This window comes from Notechis scutatus, chromosome Z (genome assembly GCF_049901735.1).
Source record: "Notechis scutatus isolate UNSWTSFEM ecotype Mainland chromosome Z, rNotScu1.2, whole genome shotgun sequence".
NCBI classification, from domain to species: Eukaryota; Metazoa; Chordata; class Lepidosauria; order Squamata; family Elapidae; genus Notechis; species Notechis scutatus.
Window position 1 is genome coordinate 78,783,953 of NC_142025.1, and position 19,119 is coordinate 78,803,071.

Genomic DNA, 19,119 nt, shown 5'->3' on the forward strand with positions numbered 1-19,119 from the left:
TTTCCAAATACATATTGTAAGGAATGCATTGTTATCAGTGTGGGATAAAATTAAGCAACAAAACTACATAAAAATACCAGTCTGGCGCTCCACTTTAGATGCACTGATACATCCAAATGCTATAAATATGGAAAAAATGTTTCTTATAAAGATATATTAAATGAGAATGGTGAACTGAAAACTAGACTAGAATTAGAAAACCAAGGGGTGGAACTAGAGCGGTGGATGTATCTGCAAATACAACTGCGTTTATGTGAAAGATATGAAAACATGGAGTTTTTATAGAGAACCAACAGCATTAGATAAGATATTAGTGGGGACAGATGACAAATTGATAAAGAGGTTATACAATTACTTATTAAATTATAAAATGGAAGAAGAACAAGTCAAAGAGACGATGATAGTATGGGCCAAAAATTTTGGACGTTGTACAGATTTGGATAAATGGCAAAAGCTCTGGGAGAGCAATCAGAAACTGACAATGGCCACATCTTATAAGGAAAAACTCTATAAAATGTTCTATAGGTGGCATTTGCCCCCGGTGAGATTAGCTAAAATGTATAAAAACATGCCACAATCTGTTGGAAATGTAAACAATCACCTGGTACATATTACCATATGTGGTGTACCTGTATAAAGGCAAGGAAATTTTGGACTCAAATACATACATGGCTAAAAAAAATGACCAAACAACTTATAGATTTCAAACCAAAATTGTTTTTACCAGGTATCACATCATTGTTATGACAAAGGGACAATATATTTAATATTACATGTTTTGACTGCAGCAAGAATTGTATACGCGCAGCAGTGGAAGAATGAAAACACCATGTTAGAGTATGAGACAATAAAGGAAGATACTAGACTGTAAGGAAATGGATAGACTAACGTTAAAAATAAACAATAAAGGAGATACACAATACTATTTAATATGGAATAGGTTTTATCAATGGTTAGAAACCTGAGGTAGAAGTTGGGAGACAAAAGAATCAGGTGAGGGAGACTTGGAAAGAGACACTGTTTGTATTAGTGATAGAGGAATGTAAGTACTAAAATGATAAGAGGAATTGACATACGATGATCAGAAATTTTTGTACAAAAATTTGTATATATAAATTTGCATATATGTTATTTGGTTTTTATTTCTGTTTTATGGCAATTGGAATGCCATGGCCAATTACAGTAGAACTTCTTGTCACGAACGCTTCTGACCATGAACAAATTGGGCTCCGACCAAAAAATTCACATTTTTTTGTTTTTGCGGCCAATTTCCCCTTCCGCACCATTTTTTTGTAAGCATCAAATTTCCAAAATTAGGTTCGGGTCATGACCAAATCAGGTTGTGACCAAAGCTATGGAACAAATTATGGTTGTGACCAGAATACTGTACTGTACACTGTATTCAATATATTTATATGTAAACAATAAAAATATATTCAAAAGAATAGCCCCCACTCTAATATTCTTCCGGAAGGCGCTGAAGACCTGGTTCTGCCAGCAGGCCTGGGGAACCCAGAGTGGTATGGAGCCCATTAAATGGCTCATGTGATCTGCTATTGCCAGGGGTGGGAGGAGGGGGTGATTTTGTTATATTGTACTATATTAATTTATTTGCTTCTTTTTGTTAGTTTTTATTGTTTTAAATGTGGTTTTATATTCTGTAAGCCACCGTGAGTCGCCATGGGCGAATAGGCGGCAATATCAATTCAATAAATAAATAAACAAGCAACAAAGTGGGGACTTGGCACATAACCTATGGAGGAAGTTACAGCAGCAACATATCTTCAAGTGTTGTCACCCTTGAAGTCCAGACCATTGGCTACCACAACTCAAGGTGGCTGGACCCACTATTCACATCACCCTGTATGACATGCCTGTAGGACAACAAGCCTATAAGACATTTCCTGTAGGAACAGAAAAGGTTAAGGAAAAGGACAAAAACACATCAATGATTTGCTTTATGACTGAACCTGAACAGGGATCAGGATAGATGAGACATTTATTAAATTTATTTGCTGCCCATCTTGTATTGAAATCACCCTTGAAACATTAAAATCCTCCAGAGTTCAGGCATGGAGGTTACTATGTGAACTGTTTCAGAAACAGGATTTCACAACCAGAAACTTGGAAACAAGGTCCTGTCTTGCTGGTACCAAACCCTAAACCCAGGTGGGCACATCTCTGAGAGGGGAACCTCCCCCCTTCCAGAGTCAGCCAGGTCTTGATGATGCATGCCAGATTGGCTTGCTCCTCTGAATAAGATCTTGAATAAGGAGAGCCTTATCATTGACAGACCTGACATTTACCTGCAGGAGCTGGACCTCAGGGCTTCTAAATAAATGCCGTCCAGAAACTGGGAATGAGTGATTTAGGGAGACAGGTATGCTCTGCCATCCCCTCCACATGCACTCGTGCATTTCCTCAGACATCCTGGAGGGGATAGGTGAGGGAGGCATGTTGTGCTATCTGGAAGCATGTAATCACATATTTACTATTACTAGCAAAGAAACCAGCAATTGTGACTCTTCCTTGAACTTGCTGATCGTAGCTTGTAGGAAGGTCTCTTATCTTCAGCCATCTTCAACTATGGACACCATATGCTAGGTGTTCCAAAAGCCTATTTTCCAGTTGCCCACAGTCAGGTGTTCATTTTTCACAAAGCGCTAAATGATCTTTTTGCATTGCATGTAGTGATTACCAGTTCAACCAATAAAAGGGGGCACATGAATGACTGGAAAATATCATTACTTTGTTCCACAAGGCCAACATTTGGAGCCATATCCCAGTAGCAGTCCACAATAGGACTGTCTACATCTTCAAGCCATGCTTTGTATCAATAAAGTTGGGAATATGATCCAACATATCTATATCCCCAATATCATTAGAGAACTGCTATTCAATAACAGCCTTGTGCAACAGTGAAATGGCATTGACTACTTCTTTGTTCTCTGCCATAAATCACATGTCCAGAGCCATAATTATGGAATTCAGATACCAAATGAAGTAAGGTCTTCAGTACTCCTCATATGTAGCAGATGGATTAATATTGTGGTGGCTGGCAGATCAATTCTCTTTTTCTCAGCCAAACTCTCCACTATAACCATGATCTTTAAAAAATTCACCCCCCTCTGCTAAATCCCTGCTCTCTTTTATTTCCTTAAAGATGGTTAATGTGGTTAATAAATATGATTAAACCATCATAAATAAAGGTGAAAATACTTATATAATTAAAAGAAGGAAATGATAAATATGGTTTCTTTGTGCCCTTTTCTGGCATTCACATCATATAGAAAAACATCAAAGCTATTCAAGTTTTGGAAAGTTCTTTGAAGGCATACGTATATCTCAATAAAAAACTTACATAATATGGTCTCATATAAATACAGATATGCAATAGTATATCACATTTCAAGTTGTCTTCCTGCATTAAAGAGAAAAAAAATCTTGCTATCTGTTATGCCTTTGGAACTAATCTAAATTTGTAAAATGTCTGTTCTGGAAAATGTTATTTTTTAAAAATTAAATTCACTTTTCAAAATAAAATGAAGTGATAAATACAAACAATTGGAATTGTGTACAGAAACAGAAATATTTCTAAAATTAAGCATGAATGCAAAAACTACTTAGAAGATTTAAGGAGATCAATAAAATTAAAGATGGCAAGGGAGAAAAATAATTTTCACATGTATTTTGTTAAGTAAAATTGTATCAAATGCCTCTTAATTTCATATGGTTGTACCTAAAACTATGAATATTTAAGCAGTCTTATACATATTACATTTGGTAGAAATATATGCGCAACAGTGGTGGGATTCAATTTTTTAAAAACTTTTTACTGGTTCTTTGGGCGTGGCTTGGTGGGCGTGGCAGAGGAAGGATACTGTAAAATCTCCAGTCAGAGGTGGGATTTGCCGGTTCTCTAAACTACTCAAAATTTCCACTACTGGTTCTCCAGAACTGGCCAGAACCTGCTGAATACCACCTCTGATGTGCAATATAAACTAGAAATAATTATCAGTGTAATAATTTAGATAACTTAAAACTGTAAAGAGAAAATAATTCTATCAATGTTAAAATTGTGCAATAGCATGTATTTATTATTCATGAATAGTAAAAAGAGAAAAAATAAAAAGGAAACAAAATTAAAAACTCTTTTACAAAAGTTCCCTTTAGCTGGGATTCTCTTGGAAAAAGTTTTATTTTCTTAGTGGAACATATGGTGTTCTGTACCTCATTCAGGGTATTCAAGTAATGCATCATCAGATCTAATCTGTTTGTAGCAGAATGAATAAACTAACCTCAGGAGTATTAATTATAACCTGTACGCTACCTTCCCTGCCTGCCCTAGGCAGGCAGCCATTTCATTTTTACTTCATTAGTTTGTCTATATTTAAGCCGAACTTCCAGTATGCTTTGTGGAGGAATGGGATAATTCACCACAGCCAACTCACCATAGCCAATTTGCTGTGGGATAGCTTGCCATGGCTTATTCACCATAGGACAATTCACTGCAGGACAATTCAACAAATACAAAGTTAAATAAATTTCAATGGAACTGTGACAAATAATAAAATAAAGTCAATCCAGAAATACAAGAGTTACAATAATTTTGATGAAAACATGATCACCAATAATAAAAGTAATTGAATGAAATGATTAATACAATGTTGAATTGTCCCACAGCGAGCTGTCCTGTGATGAGTTGGCCAATGAGGAGTTGTCCTAGACCCCTTTGAGAATAGACATTGCAATGTTCTCAGCATCATTACTTGGAAAAGGAATAGATTCAAGGAATTCTTCTAGATACTAAAACCTATGCCATCAGGGACCACACACTACATAAGGACAGATGCTCTCTCCTATTTCTTTTGATTATGGTATTTGCCATAATAGAAAATCAATAGCATTATTTGCAAGCAAAATTATTTTCTCCCTGAGCACCTGTTCACAGATGGCAATGAGCTGGTGCCTGACATGAACAGATGTGTATCTTGTATAGTGTGACACTGTCTCCAATGTTTCTTTGTGTATCAACCTGGTACTCAAAAACAGCTTTCATACTGCCAAAGCCACTGGTACTTCCATAGAGAGTTGCAATAAGATCCCCAGCAGTATCTTATGAGATATAAGATATGAGCGGGGTTAAAGCTGGCTATTTACTTAGGCTTACGAATGATTATTTAGTGTATATTGGCCTACTTTTATTACTGCATTGATGAAGTCAGCTTAAAAATAGGTGTAAACTTACAGGATATTCTCTGGTTGCAGCCATTTTCCATCATATGTTCAACACCTCTACATATATAAAACAAAAACATAGACCAAGTACAAGAAGTGAAAAGCCATACTGAAGTCAATGTATTTGTCATACGAATAAAAATTTCTAACATTAAAATTTCCAACTTGTACAAACCACCTCATAATATGGGCTGACATTACATTGTGTTTAATATACATCATCTCTCATTAATCATAGGCAATTTTAATCACCAAAACATAAAATGATAGGGCAGTGGGCAAAGATTGAAAATGTCTTCTTGGTCCATGACACTAAGGTTAAAAGTACCTTCTACTTGGCCAAATGGATTTTGTCTTCAGGGATACGCACAATAGACCATTACAGTGTATGTAATAGAAGAGTACTCCTGGATTTCCCTTGAAATCAGCACAGGATCTGTGTTGTTAAATGTTTGAGTGCAGATCCCAATTGTAAGCTCAATCTCTAAGCCCTGATGAATTTTCAAAAAGTCAAAAGGAAAGCATTTGCTACTGGACCACAACATTCAATGGATTTCCCCTAAAGGTAGAAAACTAGGAGCAATATTCCACATAAACTTTCTGGCAACAGCTGGAAAGCAAGTGCTACAGTTCTCAGGACATTAACTCTTGCCTTGGTATATTTGGTGGCTGAGTATTGCAGCCCTTATGGTTAAACAGTGCCCACACAAAAGCAGTGGTTATGCAATATATATTGCATATTATGCAATATAATTACATTATGAGGCTAATATCAGGAATTATTAAATCAACATCCAAATGGCTACTACTATTACCTAACATATCATCCTCATATCTTAGAGAACATTCGCCTTAAAAAGAGTGTGGCAAAAATGTGAGGCAAACCGTTTATTACATGAGGACTGTCATGATAAAATATTCAGAGTTAAATCTCAGAATCTGCCAGGTAAAGTTGGACAGCAATTAATCAGATAAGACTTTGATATTTAGATAGCATGGTACCAGGAGTGGGCAACTTCTGAGCCAGACCTGTTTAATTTAGTGTCTGATCCAGTATATAATGCCCCTTTGGCATTATCTCCCAAGGATAATCTAAACAGCATTCAACTGGATCCAAACTAACCCTATGGCATGCATGCTGGAAGTGGAGTGCAGAACCATCTCCACTGGCACACGAGCCATCGCCCCAGAGTAGGTTTACTGCGCGGTGTGTGTGCCGCCCGCCTGCCAGCTGATCATTGGGTAGCTGCCGCAAATGTGCAGGAGGGGCACATGCAGGAGATGCGCGTATGCACAGAAACGCACACCATGCATTGGGTCGCACCTGCATGAGCAGAAATGCATGGTGCATGTGGGGGAGTTGCATGTGCATGCACAGACATACAGTGCATGTGGGGTGTTGTGTGTGCATGCACATGGGGCATGGGGGGGCCATGTGCATTGCTTTATGGGTGCTGGCACGTGTGTGTGTGCGCACGCATGTCTGCGCCCACTCTTGGCATGCAAGGACAGAAAGGTTAGCCATCATTGAGTTAGATGGAGGAATGAAACCTCAACGATCCTGCTGTGAGAGCTTGAAACCCTTTCAAGGGCGTCGTAGCAGGTATGCAGTTAAAGTAGACAGTTTCAATAACAAAGTGAATTTGTTTACATGGACTACATGAGAGGGAAAGAGGGGTTTGGCTGGGGAAAATATTGTTTAACTCTATGAACTGATGTCTGGTAATTTCAGAGTTGGTTTTGCTTCAACATTACCATGCAATGTATTCAATTTTCGGAATATTTTCTGTAAGATTTTTGGAATACTTTCTATAAGATTTTCATAAGATTTTTGGAAACTGAATGAACCTGGAGTTTTATTTGGATTCTTGAGCTGGATGTTGAGTTACTGTAATGACTAAATCTATGGCTGGACATTGAGATAGTTTAGCCGTTGGACAGCAGTGCCTTCAAGATGATTTATTTCATGCAGGTATCCAGGGAAACTTCTCAAGGAGCATTCCATGACAATGTGATGCAGAAGTTTGTGGGATGTTCCTACAGTCACAGGATTATCAACCAACCCCCATTTATACTTCCAATATTGGCACCTGCCAGGGTTAGTTTGGATCCAGTTGAACGCTGTTTAGATTATCCTTGGGAGATAATGCCAACGGGGCATTATATACTGGATCAGACACTAAATTAAACAGGTCTGGCTCAGAAGTTGCCCACTCCTGGTACCATGCTATCTAAATATCAAAGTCTTCTCTGATTAATTGCTGTCCAACTTTACCTGGCAGATTCTGAGATTTAACTCTGAATATTAGATCATTAGTATTTATTTGATTTGTCAACCGCTTACAAGATACAGGTCTAAGAATAAATATAGTTTTGAATACATGAGATACTTATTTTTTCCCCAAACCCCAAAAACTTTAACCTTAGACTATCTACTATTGACCTCACCCCCTTCCTAAGAGGCCTGTAGGAACATGCATAAGCACACCAATTGTGCCTACTGTCCCTGTCCTATTGTTTTTTTTTTCTTATAAGTATCTATCTCATGTATTCAAAACTATATTTATTCTTATACCTGTATCTTGTAAGCGATTGACAAATCAAATAAATACTAAAAAAAATACTAAACTGCCATTGGCTTCTGCTTTCCACTTGTATATATCCTGCCCAATCCTCAGCAGCCCCCATTCAAATTGTGTTTTTAAAAATGGGGGTCAAAACAGGTGGAAGCATAGTTTTCCAGCTGCAGTTTAAAGAAAATGCATCCCCATTATCACCAGGACAATTCTGGAAAAAGCCAGCGTTTTCCTCTCCCTACGTGGCCTCAGTTTCCAATCTTTTTCACTTTTCACTTGAGGGTTTCACATCCAAACTATACCAGTCCACATTTTAACTTTTTGAAATCTCTACTACAAAAACAGGATGGAAAAACTTGTCTTCTTACTTGCAAAGAAAGTCCGTGTGTGATAGTCTTGCGTGATAGAAACACACACACACCAGGGCACTTTTGGAAAGTGTTTAGGTAAGAGAAAGAAAAGCTTATTCCTCCCCACGAAATGCTAGGAAGCCTGTGAAAAGTGCTGGAAAATGTGGCCATACAAAAATAAAAATAAATCCACCGGTAGTCATGACAACAGACTCTACCACTGACCTAAAAAGAAACAAGTGCCTTTACAGGAAAACATACTTCCATTCACGGGGTTTCCTACCTCCTGTATAGTTATTTCTCGGGGATAAACGGCGACGTTTTTTAAAAAAAAGAATCTACTAGAAAGTCTCCATTCCGCTGTCTCCGTTTGTTAAAAATAACACACCACACCATCTGTCACGTTCCCATGACGTTCACATGCACTGAATTGCGGCATCACGCTCTGTGACGCAGCTCGTATCCGGTGAAGCTGAAGATAGGTTTCCGGTAGCGGGTCAGCTAATTGAGTGGGCGTCGGTAGGCACTGGGATAGACAGCTGTAGTACAGCTTTGTTGGTGCTTTCTTGCCTGCTGATATTTTAAATATGGATCCGTTTTAGCTCGGAGCGGGCGGCTGGCAACACGTTGTTGTTTTCCTATTGGTTCTGCAGTGGAGCTTTTCTCCGGATGTATTGCAAGGAGGAAGAATGTGAGCGAATTGGCACAGAGGGAAGCGGTTACTTCTGAGAAAACTGAGACCGTTTTCTGCATGTGTGCATGCTCTCGTTGAGTGGCGTCCTAGACTCTTGCTGGGTTACCCAGTGAGTAAGAAAAATCTTCAGTCTGTAGACAGTTTCATATTCTTGATGAATGCAGATGTCAGTAAAAGAAAACAGAATAGAAAAGAATTCTTTATTGGCCAATAAATTCTTTATTCTTTATTGACACTTGTCTTGTTGCAGTGTACATAAAAGAAAAGATACATTCGTCAGGAATCAAGAATCATCAGGTACAACACTTAATAGTCATAGGGTACAATAAGCAATCAAATCATACTAGGAAACATTCAATATAAATCGTAAGGATACAAGCAACAAAATTACAGTCATACAGTCACAAATGGGAGGCGATGGGTGATAAGAAGTGATGAGAAGATTCATAGTTATAGTAGTGCAGACTTTGAAACAGTTTATGTCCGGGATGTGAGGGATCTGTAAATATTTTCACAGCCCTCTTTTTGACTTGTGCAGTATACAGGTTTTCGATTGAAGGCAGGTTGCTAGTAATTGTTTTTTCTACAGTTCTAATTTCTCTGAAGTCTGTGTGTGTCTTGTTGGGTTGCAGAAACAAACCAGATAGTTTTAGAGGTACAGTAAAAAAAAAAAAAAAGGATCCTTTTATATGAGGGCTATTTGAAGCTACTGCCCAATTACAGACTGTGTTCATTTCCATGAAATCAGCTGTACAATATGATGGGATCCACGTAAAATCATCAATTTACTAACAATACTATTCTCAATGAAACGAATCATAAAATCATCATTATATCTTTGATGAAAAAGATGAAACAAACAGGAGTTTAATAACACTTTTACAATCTAGTACTGTTCAATCTTCACTGGAGATACGCTAATGTTAAGTCTTCTCATTTTGCATATACCAGAAGATGTTTGCCAGCCATAACTCATTTTGAACTGTAGATCTTTACAAAATTAAGCCACCAATGAATACTCTTTCCACATCCTATACATTTTCCATTTTCATATAATTATTTAATTTTTGTGAAAGTACAAGAACATTTTTTTTACTGTCATCTTTCTTTTTATGGTGATTATGTTGACTTTTGCAATTTTCTCCTTATTATATCCACTTTAAGAAGATTAGAAATGGCAATCACATGTTCCAGAATACTGCAACCATCATAAATAACGTGCTGGTTGCCAAATACCTGAATTTTGATTACATGACCGTAGGAATGGTGCAATGATTATAAGTAATGAATCAAATACCAGTTGTAAATCACATTTTTTTCAGTGCTGTTATAACTTTGAATGGTCATTAAGTAATTAGTGGTAAATTGGGGACTACATATACTCCATTTTCCTTTTTCTATTAGTTTCTCCAGTTAGTACCATATTACTTAACCACTGTTTTGTGTTTATGAAAATCCACTTTTAGTAATTAATTGATAGCAGAGTGAGCCAGTACTGCCCTTCATTGAATGTGTTTAAAGGGAAAATAATTAAATATCTGCTTGGGATGCTTTAATTTGGATTCCTACAGCAGATGGGGATTGGATAGTGTTGAGGTAATTCCCCATTAGGAGAATGAGCGCATATAGGAAGACATATTGAGAGTAGTGTTTGAATAATACACAGCACACAGATACTCTGTACAGTAAATGTTTTTTTTTTTTTTACTTCCAATAAAGGTTTTAAGCAAAGTTCAAAATAAGCAGTCCAAAGTCATTCACAGGTTAAATCAGTCAGTTTTCATCCAGGGATAATCCAATAACAAAGTCCAGTGTCAAAAACAGTTCAGTATCAGACTTACATCAAATCCAGGAATATCAGTCAATTAGAAGGAACGGCAATACTCTCCAACAGAAGGAAAAAGAGACTCACTGAGACACACTCTCTTCTGAGACAAAGACTAAGACAACCCAGGTTTCTGGCTCCATCTTATGGCTGTTTGAGAAATCACACCCAATTACACCTGCTGGACTCTCTTAAAGATATAGTATTAAAATGTATATCCTGGTTTATATATTTCCAACCCAAATACCTGTTAGGTAACATTCTCCCCTTTTGGGTAGGACAGTATATACAACCTTACATTCTAAGACCATAATCTTCACAGCAAGCCTTATGCTTTATAGATCCTTGGACCTTTGTAAAATGATCTGCTATATTGTTTTCTGACACAGTATTCTAGCTTAATCATTTTACTTTGCACACATTGTCTCACATTTAAATATCTTAAATCTGTGTGTTTTGTTCTTGTTTTAAGAGCAATATTTGAAGCCATCTGTATTGCTGATTGGTTATCTTCATAAACAACAATAGAATCTGTTACATCAATTCTCATGTCAATTAGTAATTGTTTATAAAAAACTAAATCTGTACATAATAAAGACAAACATGAGAATTCAGCATTGTTGACAAACTTAGATGTTTCTGTCTAATAGACCTCCATCCAATCAATGCTTTCCCCAATAATACAACAGTACCTGATGTAGATTTTCATGTATTTATGTCGGTAGCAAAATGTGCATCAGCATATGCAGTTAAACTCAGTTCATCTTTAGGCTCCAAATACAATGCATAATGCATTGTTTGTTTCAGATATCTTAACACACGTTTAGCAGCTTGCCGGTGCCTTTCAGTCGGCTCAGCATTAAATCTCGCTAATTGATTAACACTGTATGCTATATCTGTCCTTGACCAATTACTGAAATAAAATAAACTACCAATCAAGGACTGATAAATGTCCTTATCAAAAACAGGACTTTGAACATCACTATGGCTAAACTCCTGGCTCATTGGTGTCTTAGCCGGCTTACAAAGTTCCATTTTAAAACTTTTTAGTAATTGGTTAATTTTATCTGCCTGTGAGATTTTGTATCCTCCCCCAGTTCTATCTATCTTTAAACCAAGATATTGTTTGATTTCTCCTAACTGTTTTATCTTAAATTTCTTTTCCAATAGTGAAATTATCTCAGTAGCTTCTTGTTCAGTTTTTGTGATTAATGCTATGTCATCAGTAAATAATAGCAACAACGACTCTTTTAAACAAACATGGATCAGCCATGCCAGCTACAAAACCTATTTTAGTTAATTCTTTAACTATACACTGGTTCCACTCATATCCTGATTGCTTCAAACCATAAAGACTCTTTTCCAATCTCCAGCAATCAGTAGTATTATCATTTTTAATACCTAAAGGTTTCTTTAAATATATAGTGTGTTGCAATGGTGCATGCAGATATGCCGTCTCTACATCCAAATGATTTATAATGTATTTTTCTTTAGCTGCCCACAGTAATGTTGCTCTTAATGTAGTAGCCTTCAGACTAGGTGCAAACACCTCATCGTAGTCATTTGCTGTCTGATTGAACCCTTGTGCTACTAACCTGGCTTTATGGGTAACAGTCCCATCCACACTTGTCTTTAGTTTATATATCCATTTACATCCTATGGCATGTTTACCTGGTGGTAACTTAACATTTTCGTATACCTCCAACTTTTTTTAATGATTCCACTTCTTTATCCATTGCTTTCTGCCAAGCAGCCTGATCCTTAGCAGGATACATTTTTAGTTCACTATAGTTACTAGGAACTGTATTCACTTGGCATACGACACTAGCCTGATATCTATCAGGTGGTTGTGTTACTCAGGTTGAACGTCTTGGTATTACAGGGCTTACTGGTGGACTTTCCTGTGCCACCTGCTCCTGTTCTTCTACCTCCTCCTGTGCCTGTTGTCCTACTTCCTCCTGTCCTTTTTAATGGCTATTTGTGGTTTACTGATTTTATCTTTAGGGACTATTTGGGTGTCAATAATAATATCATTGCTGGATTCCTGTTCCAGTTTATCTCACCCAACGTGCTCAAGGAATTTTGCACTAGCACTACAATAAACATGAGCTGTGCCTTGATCCCAAAATCTAAACGATCTATGGTTGGCCTCATAACCCACAAAAAAAAACTTCTTAGCTCTATGTTGCCCTTTCATTCTTGACCTAAATGGTTATTTCCAACTTTATGAGATACATTTCACCATTTCTAATCAAGGGGGTGGGAATGAATGGATCATAGGCTATTTTTTTGTTTTGCAAAGCTAATTGATTCTAAGAAAACTTTAAATATTGGAAAATAATATTTTGAATTAAAAATGTCTGTTATGATTTTTCATTACATACTTTTGAAATGATTGTTCTAATTCTGCATGTATTTATATTTTCAATAAATTGACTGTTTAAATGTTGCCTCTCTTAACAGAATAACAGAAGTTGAAAAGACCATGGAGGTTTTCTAGCACAATCTCCTGTTCAAGTAGGAAACTCTATACCATTTCAGACAAATTGCTTCCAGTCTCTTTTTTAAAAGCCTCCAGTGATAGAGCACCCACAAATTTTATGTTGCAACAGGAATAAAAAAATAGTATATAAATGTAATGAATTCTTCTATTCTAAAGAGCAGGGGTCTCCAACCTTGGCAACTTTAAGACCTGTGGACTTCAATTCCTAGAATTCCTCAGCCAGCTTTGGTCAAGGTTTTGCCAAGGTTGGAGACCCCTGCTATAGAGAATTTATAATCAATTAAGAAAGGAAATGCATATTCATTTTGTGTTAACATGCTTGTGATTTCTTATTATTCCATGGAGAGATGTAGGCTGTATGATTACAAAGTAACATTGCTCAGTTTAGAAACAAATGTGGAGTCAAAAAAATTGTTCAAATTTGTCCCGAACACAGATAAAATAGTTCCCCTCTTCCATGATAAAACAGTTTTTAGGTTTTCCAATGCAGCATAGTTAGCAACAAAGTTTACAATGAATAGCAAGTTGAGATCTGATAAGCAGAATATTTCTTAATAAAAGCTATAAAATATTGGTGTAGATATACAAAATTAGTCATTAACTATTGGAAAGAAAATATAGATGTCATAAAAATTTATCAGAATGTTCTGGTGCTTTTTTTTTTTTTTAAAAAAAGCAGAAATGACAGTTCAGATAAAGATTACGAGTTTTTCCTCATATTTGTCATTGAGTAGAGATCATAGTAAGCAGTGAACATTTTAGCACAGGAAGACGTTCACAGAGAATTACATGTCTTTTGCCACATAATAATGATTAGAAAGAACAATGGAATTCTGAAGTTTCTACAGAAAAAAATGAAGTGATAGGAATATTTACAGTGATGGCTAGGCAAGTTACTTGGAACTAAAATATGGTGGACTTTTCATTTAATTCCAATGGAAGGTCAACATCCAATGAGGGAATGGAAGATTTTAGATATAAACCACTGGCTTAAGGAAGAGAGAGAGAGAACTTTGGATTCCTAGACCATGGTCTACTACATTACCTATATCAGGGGTATCAAATCGGGACTTTTTCCCCCTTTTGCAAAAATAGGCATGGGTGTGGACTGCATGTGATGCATCTGGCCCATGGGTCCCGAGTTTGACAGACCTGACCTCTATGAAAGGCTTCGGGCAGGTGATGGGCTGCATCTCACAAGACCAAGAAGAATGGTTTAGAAATGATTGACTCAGCTTATTTGAAGGGCTTTAACTTAAAGACGGATGGTGACCAATCTGTAGGATCTTTAGGGCCTAATCCCAAGCATAAACCCCAAGACAACCAATGAAACAATGAGGAAGAGACTAATAGAAATGAAGGGGAATTCTAATATGAAATGAAGCAAATACAGGGTCAGCCATAAAGGACTCAGAAAGCTAGATGCTAATGATCAAATTTTGAGGAAACAAACAGGACGAACTTAAAATATTAGTACATGAGGGCAGGTATTATATAGTTACTGTTACTGAAACCTGGTGAGATGAAGCTCATGACTGGAATGGACTGCTGGAAGGATATAAACTGTGCAAAAGAAATAGACTTAACAAAAAATGCTTACTTGCATCTGATCTCAGTTTGCTAATCTTATTTTCTAGCCTGATCTTCCATTTTGGTGGTGCACTGTGGCTTTTTTATTTCTTTGTTGATTTTGCATCCCAGGTATTCTGTTATAAGTGCAGGTGTGCTGTATTTTTGTTGGTTTGTTTCTTGCATTGAATTTTAAAAGAGCTGAATTGAATAAACTCAGAGTCTAAGAAAAATTCCATGGATAAAAATCCTAAAGGGGAAAGCAACTAAAAAAGTGCACCATTCTAAGAGTTTGGATAAATATAAAACAAGGCTTTCTACAGATGCCCCTTTGGGTATCCCTTCAGGAAGCTTTTTTCAGAAAAGCAATGGTGGAGAAGCCAGACTGATGGATTTATGGCTATATCTTTTAATTTTGGTGATCCTAACCTCAAGCCTAAGGAAGAGCTAGAATCAGAAGGACATGTCTGCCTTTGGTTTACATATTTACAACTGAAAGATTTAATTTAGGCAAAAAGAGTTATTTTTTTTAATGAATTGGAAATCCTACTGTGTGGTTAGTGATTAACATATTATAGCTAAGGTCTATAAAATGTGATTGAATCTGAATTTGGAAAGTGAATATGTAAAGCATTGTATAATTCAATGGGCAAGGAACTTTGGATTTAATGTACATCTTGAACAATGGGAGAATATGTGGATGAAAGGTTTAAAATTTACACTAAATTACAGTTTAAAATAAATTTGTATAAGATGTTAGGGATAACATGGTTACCTAACTTAGTTTGGGTAAAATAATATATATAGACTATGACTGTGTGTGTCACTTTAAATGCAGACCATGTATTTTGGGTGCGGTTGTAAAATCACCATAAGAGGGAGCAAGAGAGCTCACTGTTTGCTGGCTTTTACTGGATTGCTGACAATGATGATTGATGGTTTGCTAACTGCGTGCTTTCCTTGCTACTGAGTTTGAACTGTTGCTGAAAGAAGAAAAGAGTTTTTACTTCTTCTTATCTCATACTGCGAAGAGATAAAATACTGGACTGATATTGTAAGTTTAATGAACTCTTTTTCAACACTGGACTTTGCTAATGGATAATCCCCGGACGGACTGAACTAAGTGTATGATATATGGACTGTTTGACTATGCATATAAATCTTACTAGAATAAAAACTATTTAACTGGCACAGTGTATCTGTTTTACTGAGTGTAAGCTACAACAACGTTTATCTCACATATCTGCCTGCCTGCCTGACTACTATTGCACGTTCTGCTAGGGTGTATATCCCTAACACTGGTTATGGGCCCAGGTGCACAGTCAGACTAACCAGGATATAACAGGCTTGTGAGTGAGAGTTTGTGTAGTTACACAATACTGTAAACAGACAGCTATGTTTTATTAATTATAGTTTAATATCCAGAAAAAGATGGCACAAGTCAATTTACAGTTTGTCCCTAATATCCAAACTGGATGGAACAAACTATGTTTCATGGTCTATGAAATGCAGCCTACTTCTACGCAGAGAAGGTTTGTGGAGTATAATACAAAACCCACCAGAGGTAGATGCATGGGATCCGGAGGATGAGGATGATGCCCAGAAAATACAAGAATATCAACTAAAGAATGAGCAAGCTCTCTGTATAATAGGACTGACACTCTCTGACCAGCAGCTTGTCCATATCCATGGAGAAGAAACAGCTGCGAAATGTTGGGAGAAATTAAAGAAGATTTATGTTCGAGACAATGTAGGAGCACATACAAATCTTACACGGAAGCTGTTCAGAACACATCTTCAAAAGAATGGAGACATGCTGAGTCATATAAACTCTATGAAGAGAATTTTTCAAGAACTGCATGAAAAAGAACTTATCTTCACAGAACTCCATCAGGTTTATATAATTTTGTCTTCGTTAGATGAGAGTTATGATGACTATGTAACTTCACTTGAAGTATTGCCAAAAGATAACCTCACATTAACTGACATTACTGGCAGATTAATTGAAGAAGCCAGGAGAAGGCTTGAAAGGGATCAACTCAGAAGGGAACCACAAGAAGATAAAGAATCTACGATAGCCTATACAATTAGAAAATGTTTTAATTGTGAAGGAAAAGGACATTTGGCTAGATTCTGCAAGAAAGGAAAAAGCCAAAATGCCAGCCAGAATGCTAAAAGGCATCAAAAGGATAAAAAATGCATAGAGTTAGCCATGTATAGCAACGAAACTGTGAATAATAATTTATGGGTTGTAGATAGTGGAGCATCGCACTGCATAACGAAAGATAAGAAAAGATTTGTTAAGATGTCCGCGAATTCACAGCAGATATCGTTAGCTAATAGATGGAAAATTAAAGCAAAAGGTGAAGGTATTGCACAATGTTCTTGCATAAAAGAAAATGTAAAAATGTTATATGTACCACAACTTAAGTTTAATTTGCTTTCGATTAGAGTTTTGGTTAAACTAGGTTATGTAATTACCTTTAGGGGAGAAAACTGCATAATAGAAAAAGAAGGTAAAAAAGTGACTGCAACTTTAAAAGGTGAATTGTATGTGTTAAATGATAATTCATTAGAGGTAGCTAACACAGTATATAATAATGTTAAACCTCATGATGAGTGCATACATTTGTTACACAGACGTTTAGGGCTTATAAATTTTAAAATGCTTAAACAAACGGTAGAACTATCTAAAGGTATAAAACTAAAGCCTTGCAGTAAGTATTTGCACTGCAATACTTCTAGTCAAGGAAAAAAGCAAGGTATTACCAGCAAATAGAATAAATGGATTTAAGACAAAGGAGCCTCTAGAGGTCGTATTTGCTGATATTATAGGTCCTAAAAAACCAAGTGTGGGAGGTGCTCGTTATATACTAAGTATAATGGACCATTATTCTAGATATGGTTTCTGTTATTTAATGAAAAGTAAAACGGAAACATATCAGAATTTCTTTAATTGGCTTAAATTTGCAGAAAGAAAAACTAAAAGGAAATTAGTAACTCTTATAACTGATAATGGTACGGAATTTATAAACAATAAATTCCAAAACAGACTTAAGATGGCAGGTGTTGAACATAAAAAGTCTGCACCATATAGGCCACAACATAATGCCTTTATAGAAAGACGAGGCCAAACAATACAAGCAATGGCTCGTACTATGCTGTCAGATTCAGGATTACCTGAAACTTTGTGGGGAGAAGCAATAATGTGTGGTAATCATATATTGAATAATGTTGTTAACTCAACAACTGGTGAATTACCATTCACACGGTGGCATGGTAGAAAACCTGACCTAAGCTACCTTCACACATTTGGAGCACCAGCATGGGTGCATATTCCTACACAACTGAGACAAAAGGGGCAGCATAGGGCTAAAAGGTTATTCTTTGTAGGTTATGAATCTAATCACAAATCATACAGATTCTGGGAAAAAGGTACATCTAGAGTTTACTGTAGTGCTAGTGCACAATTCCTAGAACATGTAGGATGGGAAAAACTGGAACAAGATTCAAGTAAGGAAGTAATCATAGAAACCTACAAAAGACCAAAAGAACAAATCAGTAATAAGAAGAGCGCAATTAAAGAGGAAGTACATGAAGAGCATATAGGATCAGAACAGGAAGAAATACCAGAAGAGGAAGAAATAGATAACCAGGAACAGGTAGTACATGAAAGTCCACCTGTAAGCCCTGTAATACCTAGACGTTCTACACGTGTAACCAGACCACCTGACAGGTACCAAGCAAGTGTAGTTTGCCAAGTTAGTAAAGTTCCAACTACTGTTGAAGAACTTAGGATGTATCCTGCAAAGGAACAGGAAAATTGGCATAAAGCAATGGATAAGGAACTAAATTCATTAAAGGAAATGAAAGTTTATGAAAATGCCAAATTACCTCCAGGTGAAAAGTCCATTGGCTGCAAATGGATATTTAAATTAGAAACTGGTAAAAATGGGACAGTTACCCATAAGGCTAGGTTGGTAGCTCAAGAATTTAATCAAACTGCATGTGATTATGATGAAGTATTTGCACCGAGTCTAAAAGCAACAACCTTGAGAGCAGCTTTAGTGTGGGCAGCTATGAAAAACTATATTATAAATCATTTAGATGTAGAAACTGCCTATCTGCATGCACCATTGCAGCACACTATATATTTAAGGAAACCAGTAGGAATTAAGGATAATAAAACTAATAATGACTGTTGGAAACTTAGAAAGAGTCTCTATGGATTAAAGCAATCTGGTTATGAATGGAACCAATATATTGTTAAAGAGTTAAACAATATAGGGTTTAAAGCAGGTTTAGCTGATCCATGTTTATTTAAGAGAGAGAGACTAATGGAATAATGTCATTATTATTGTTGT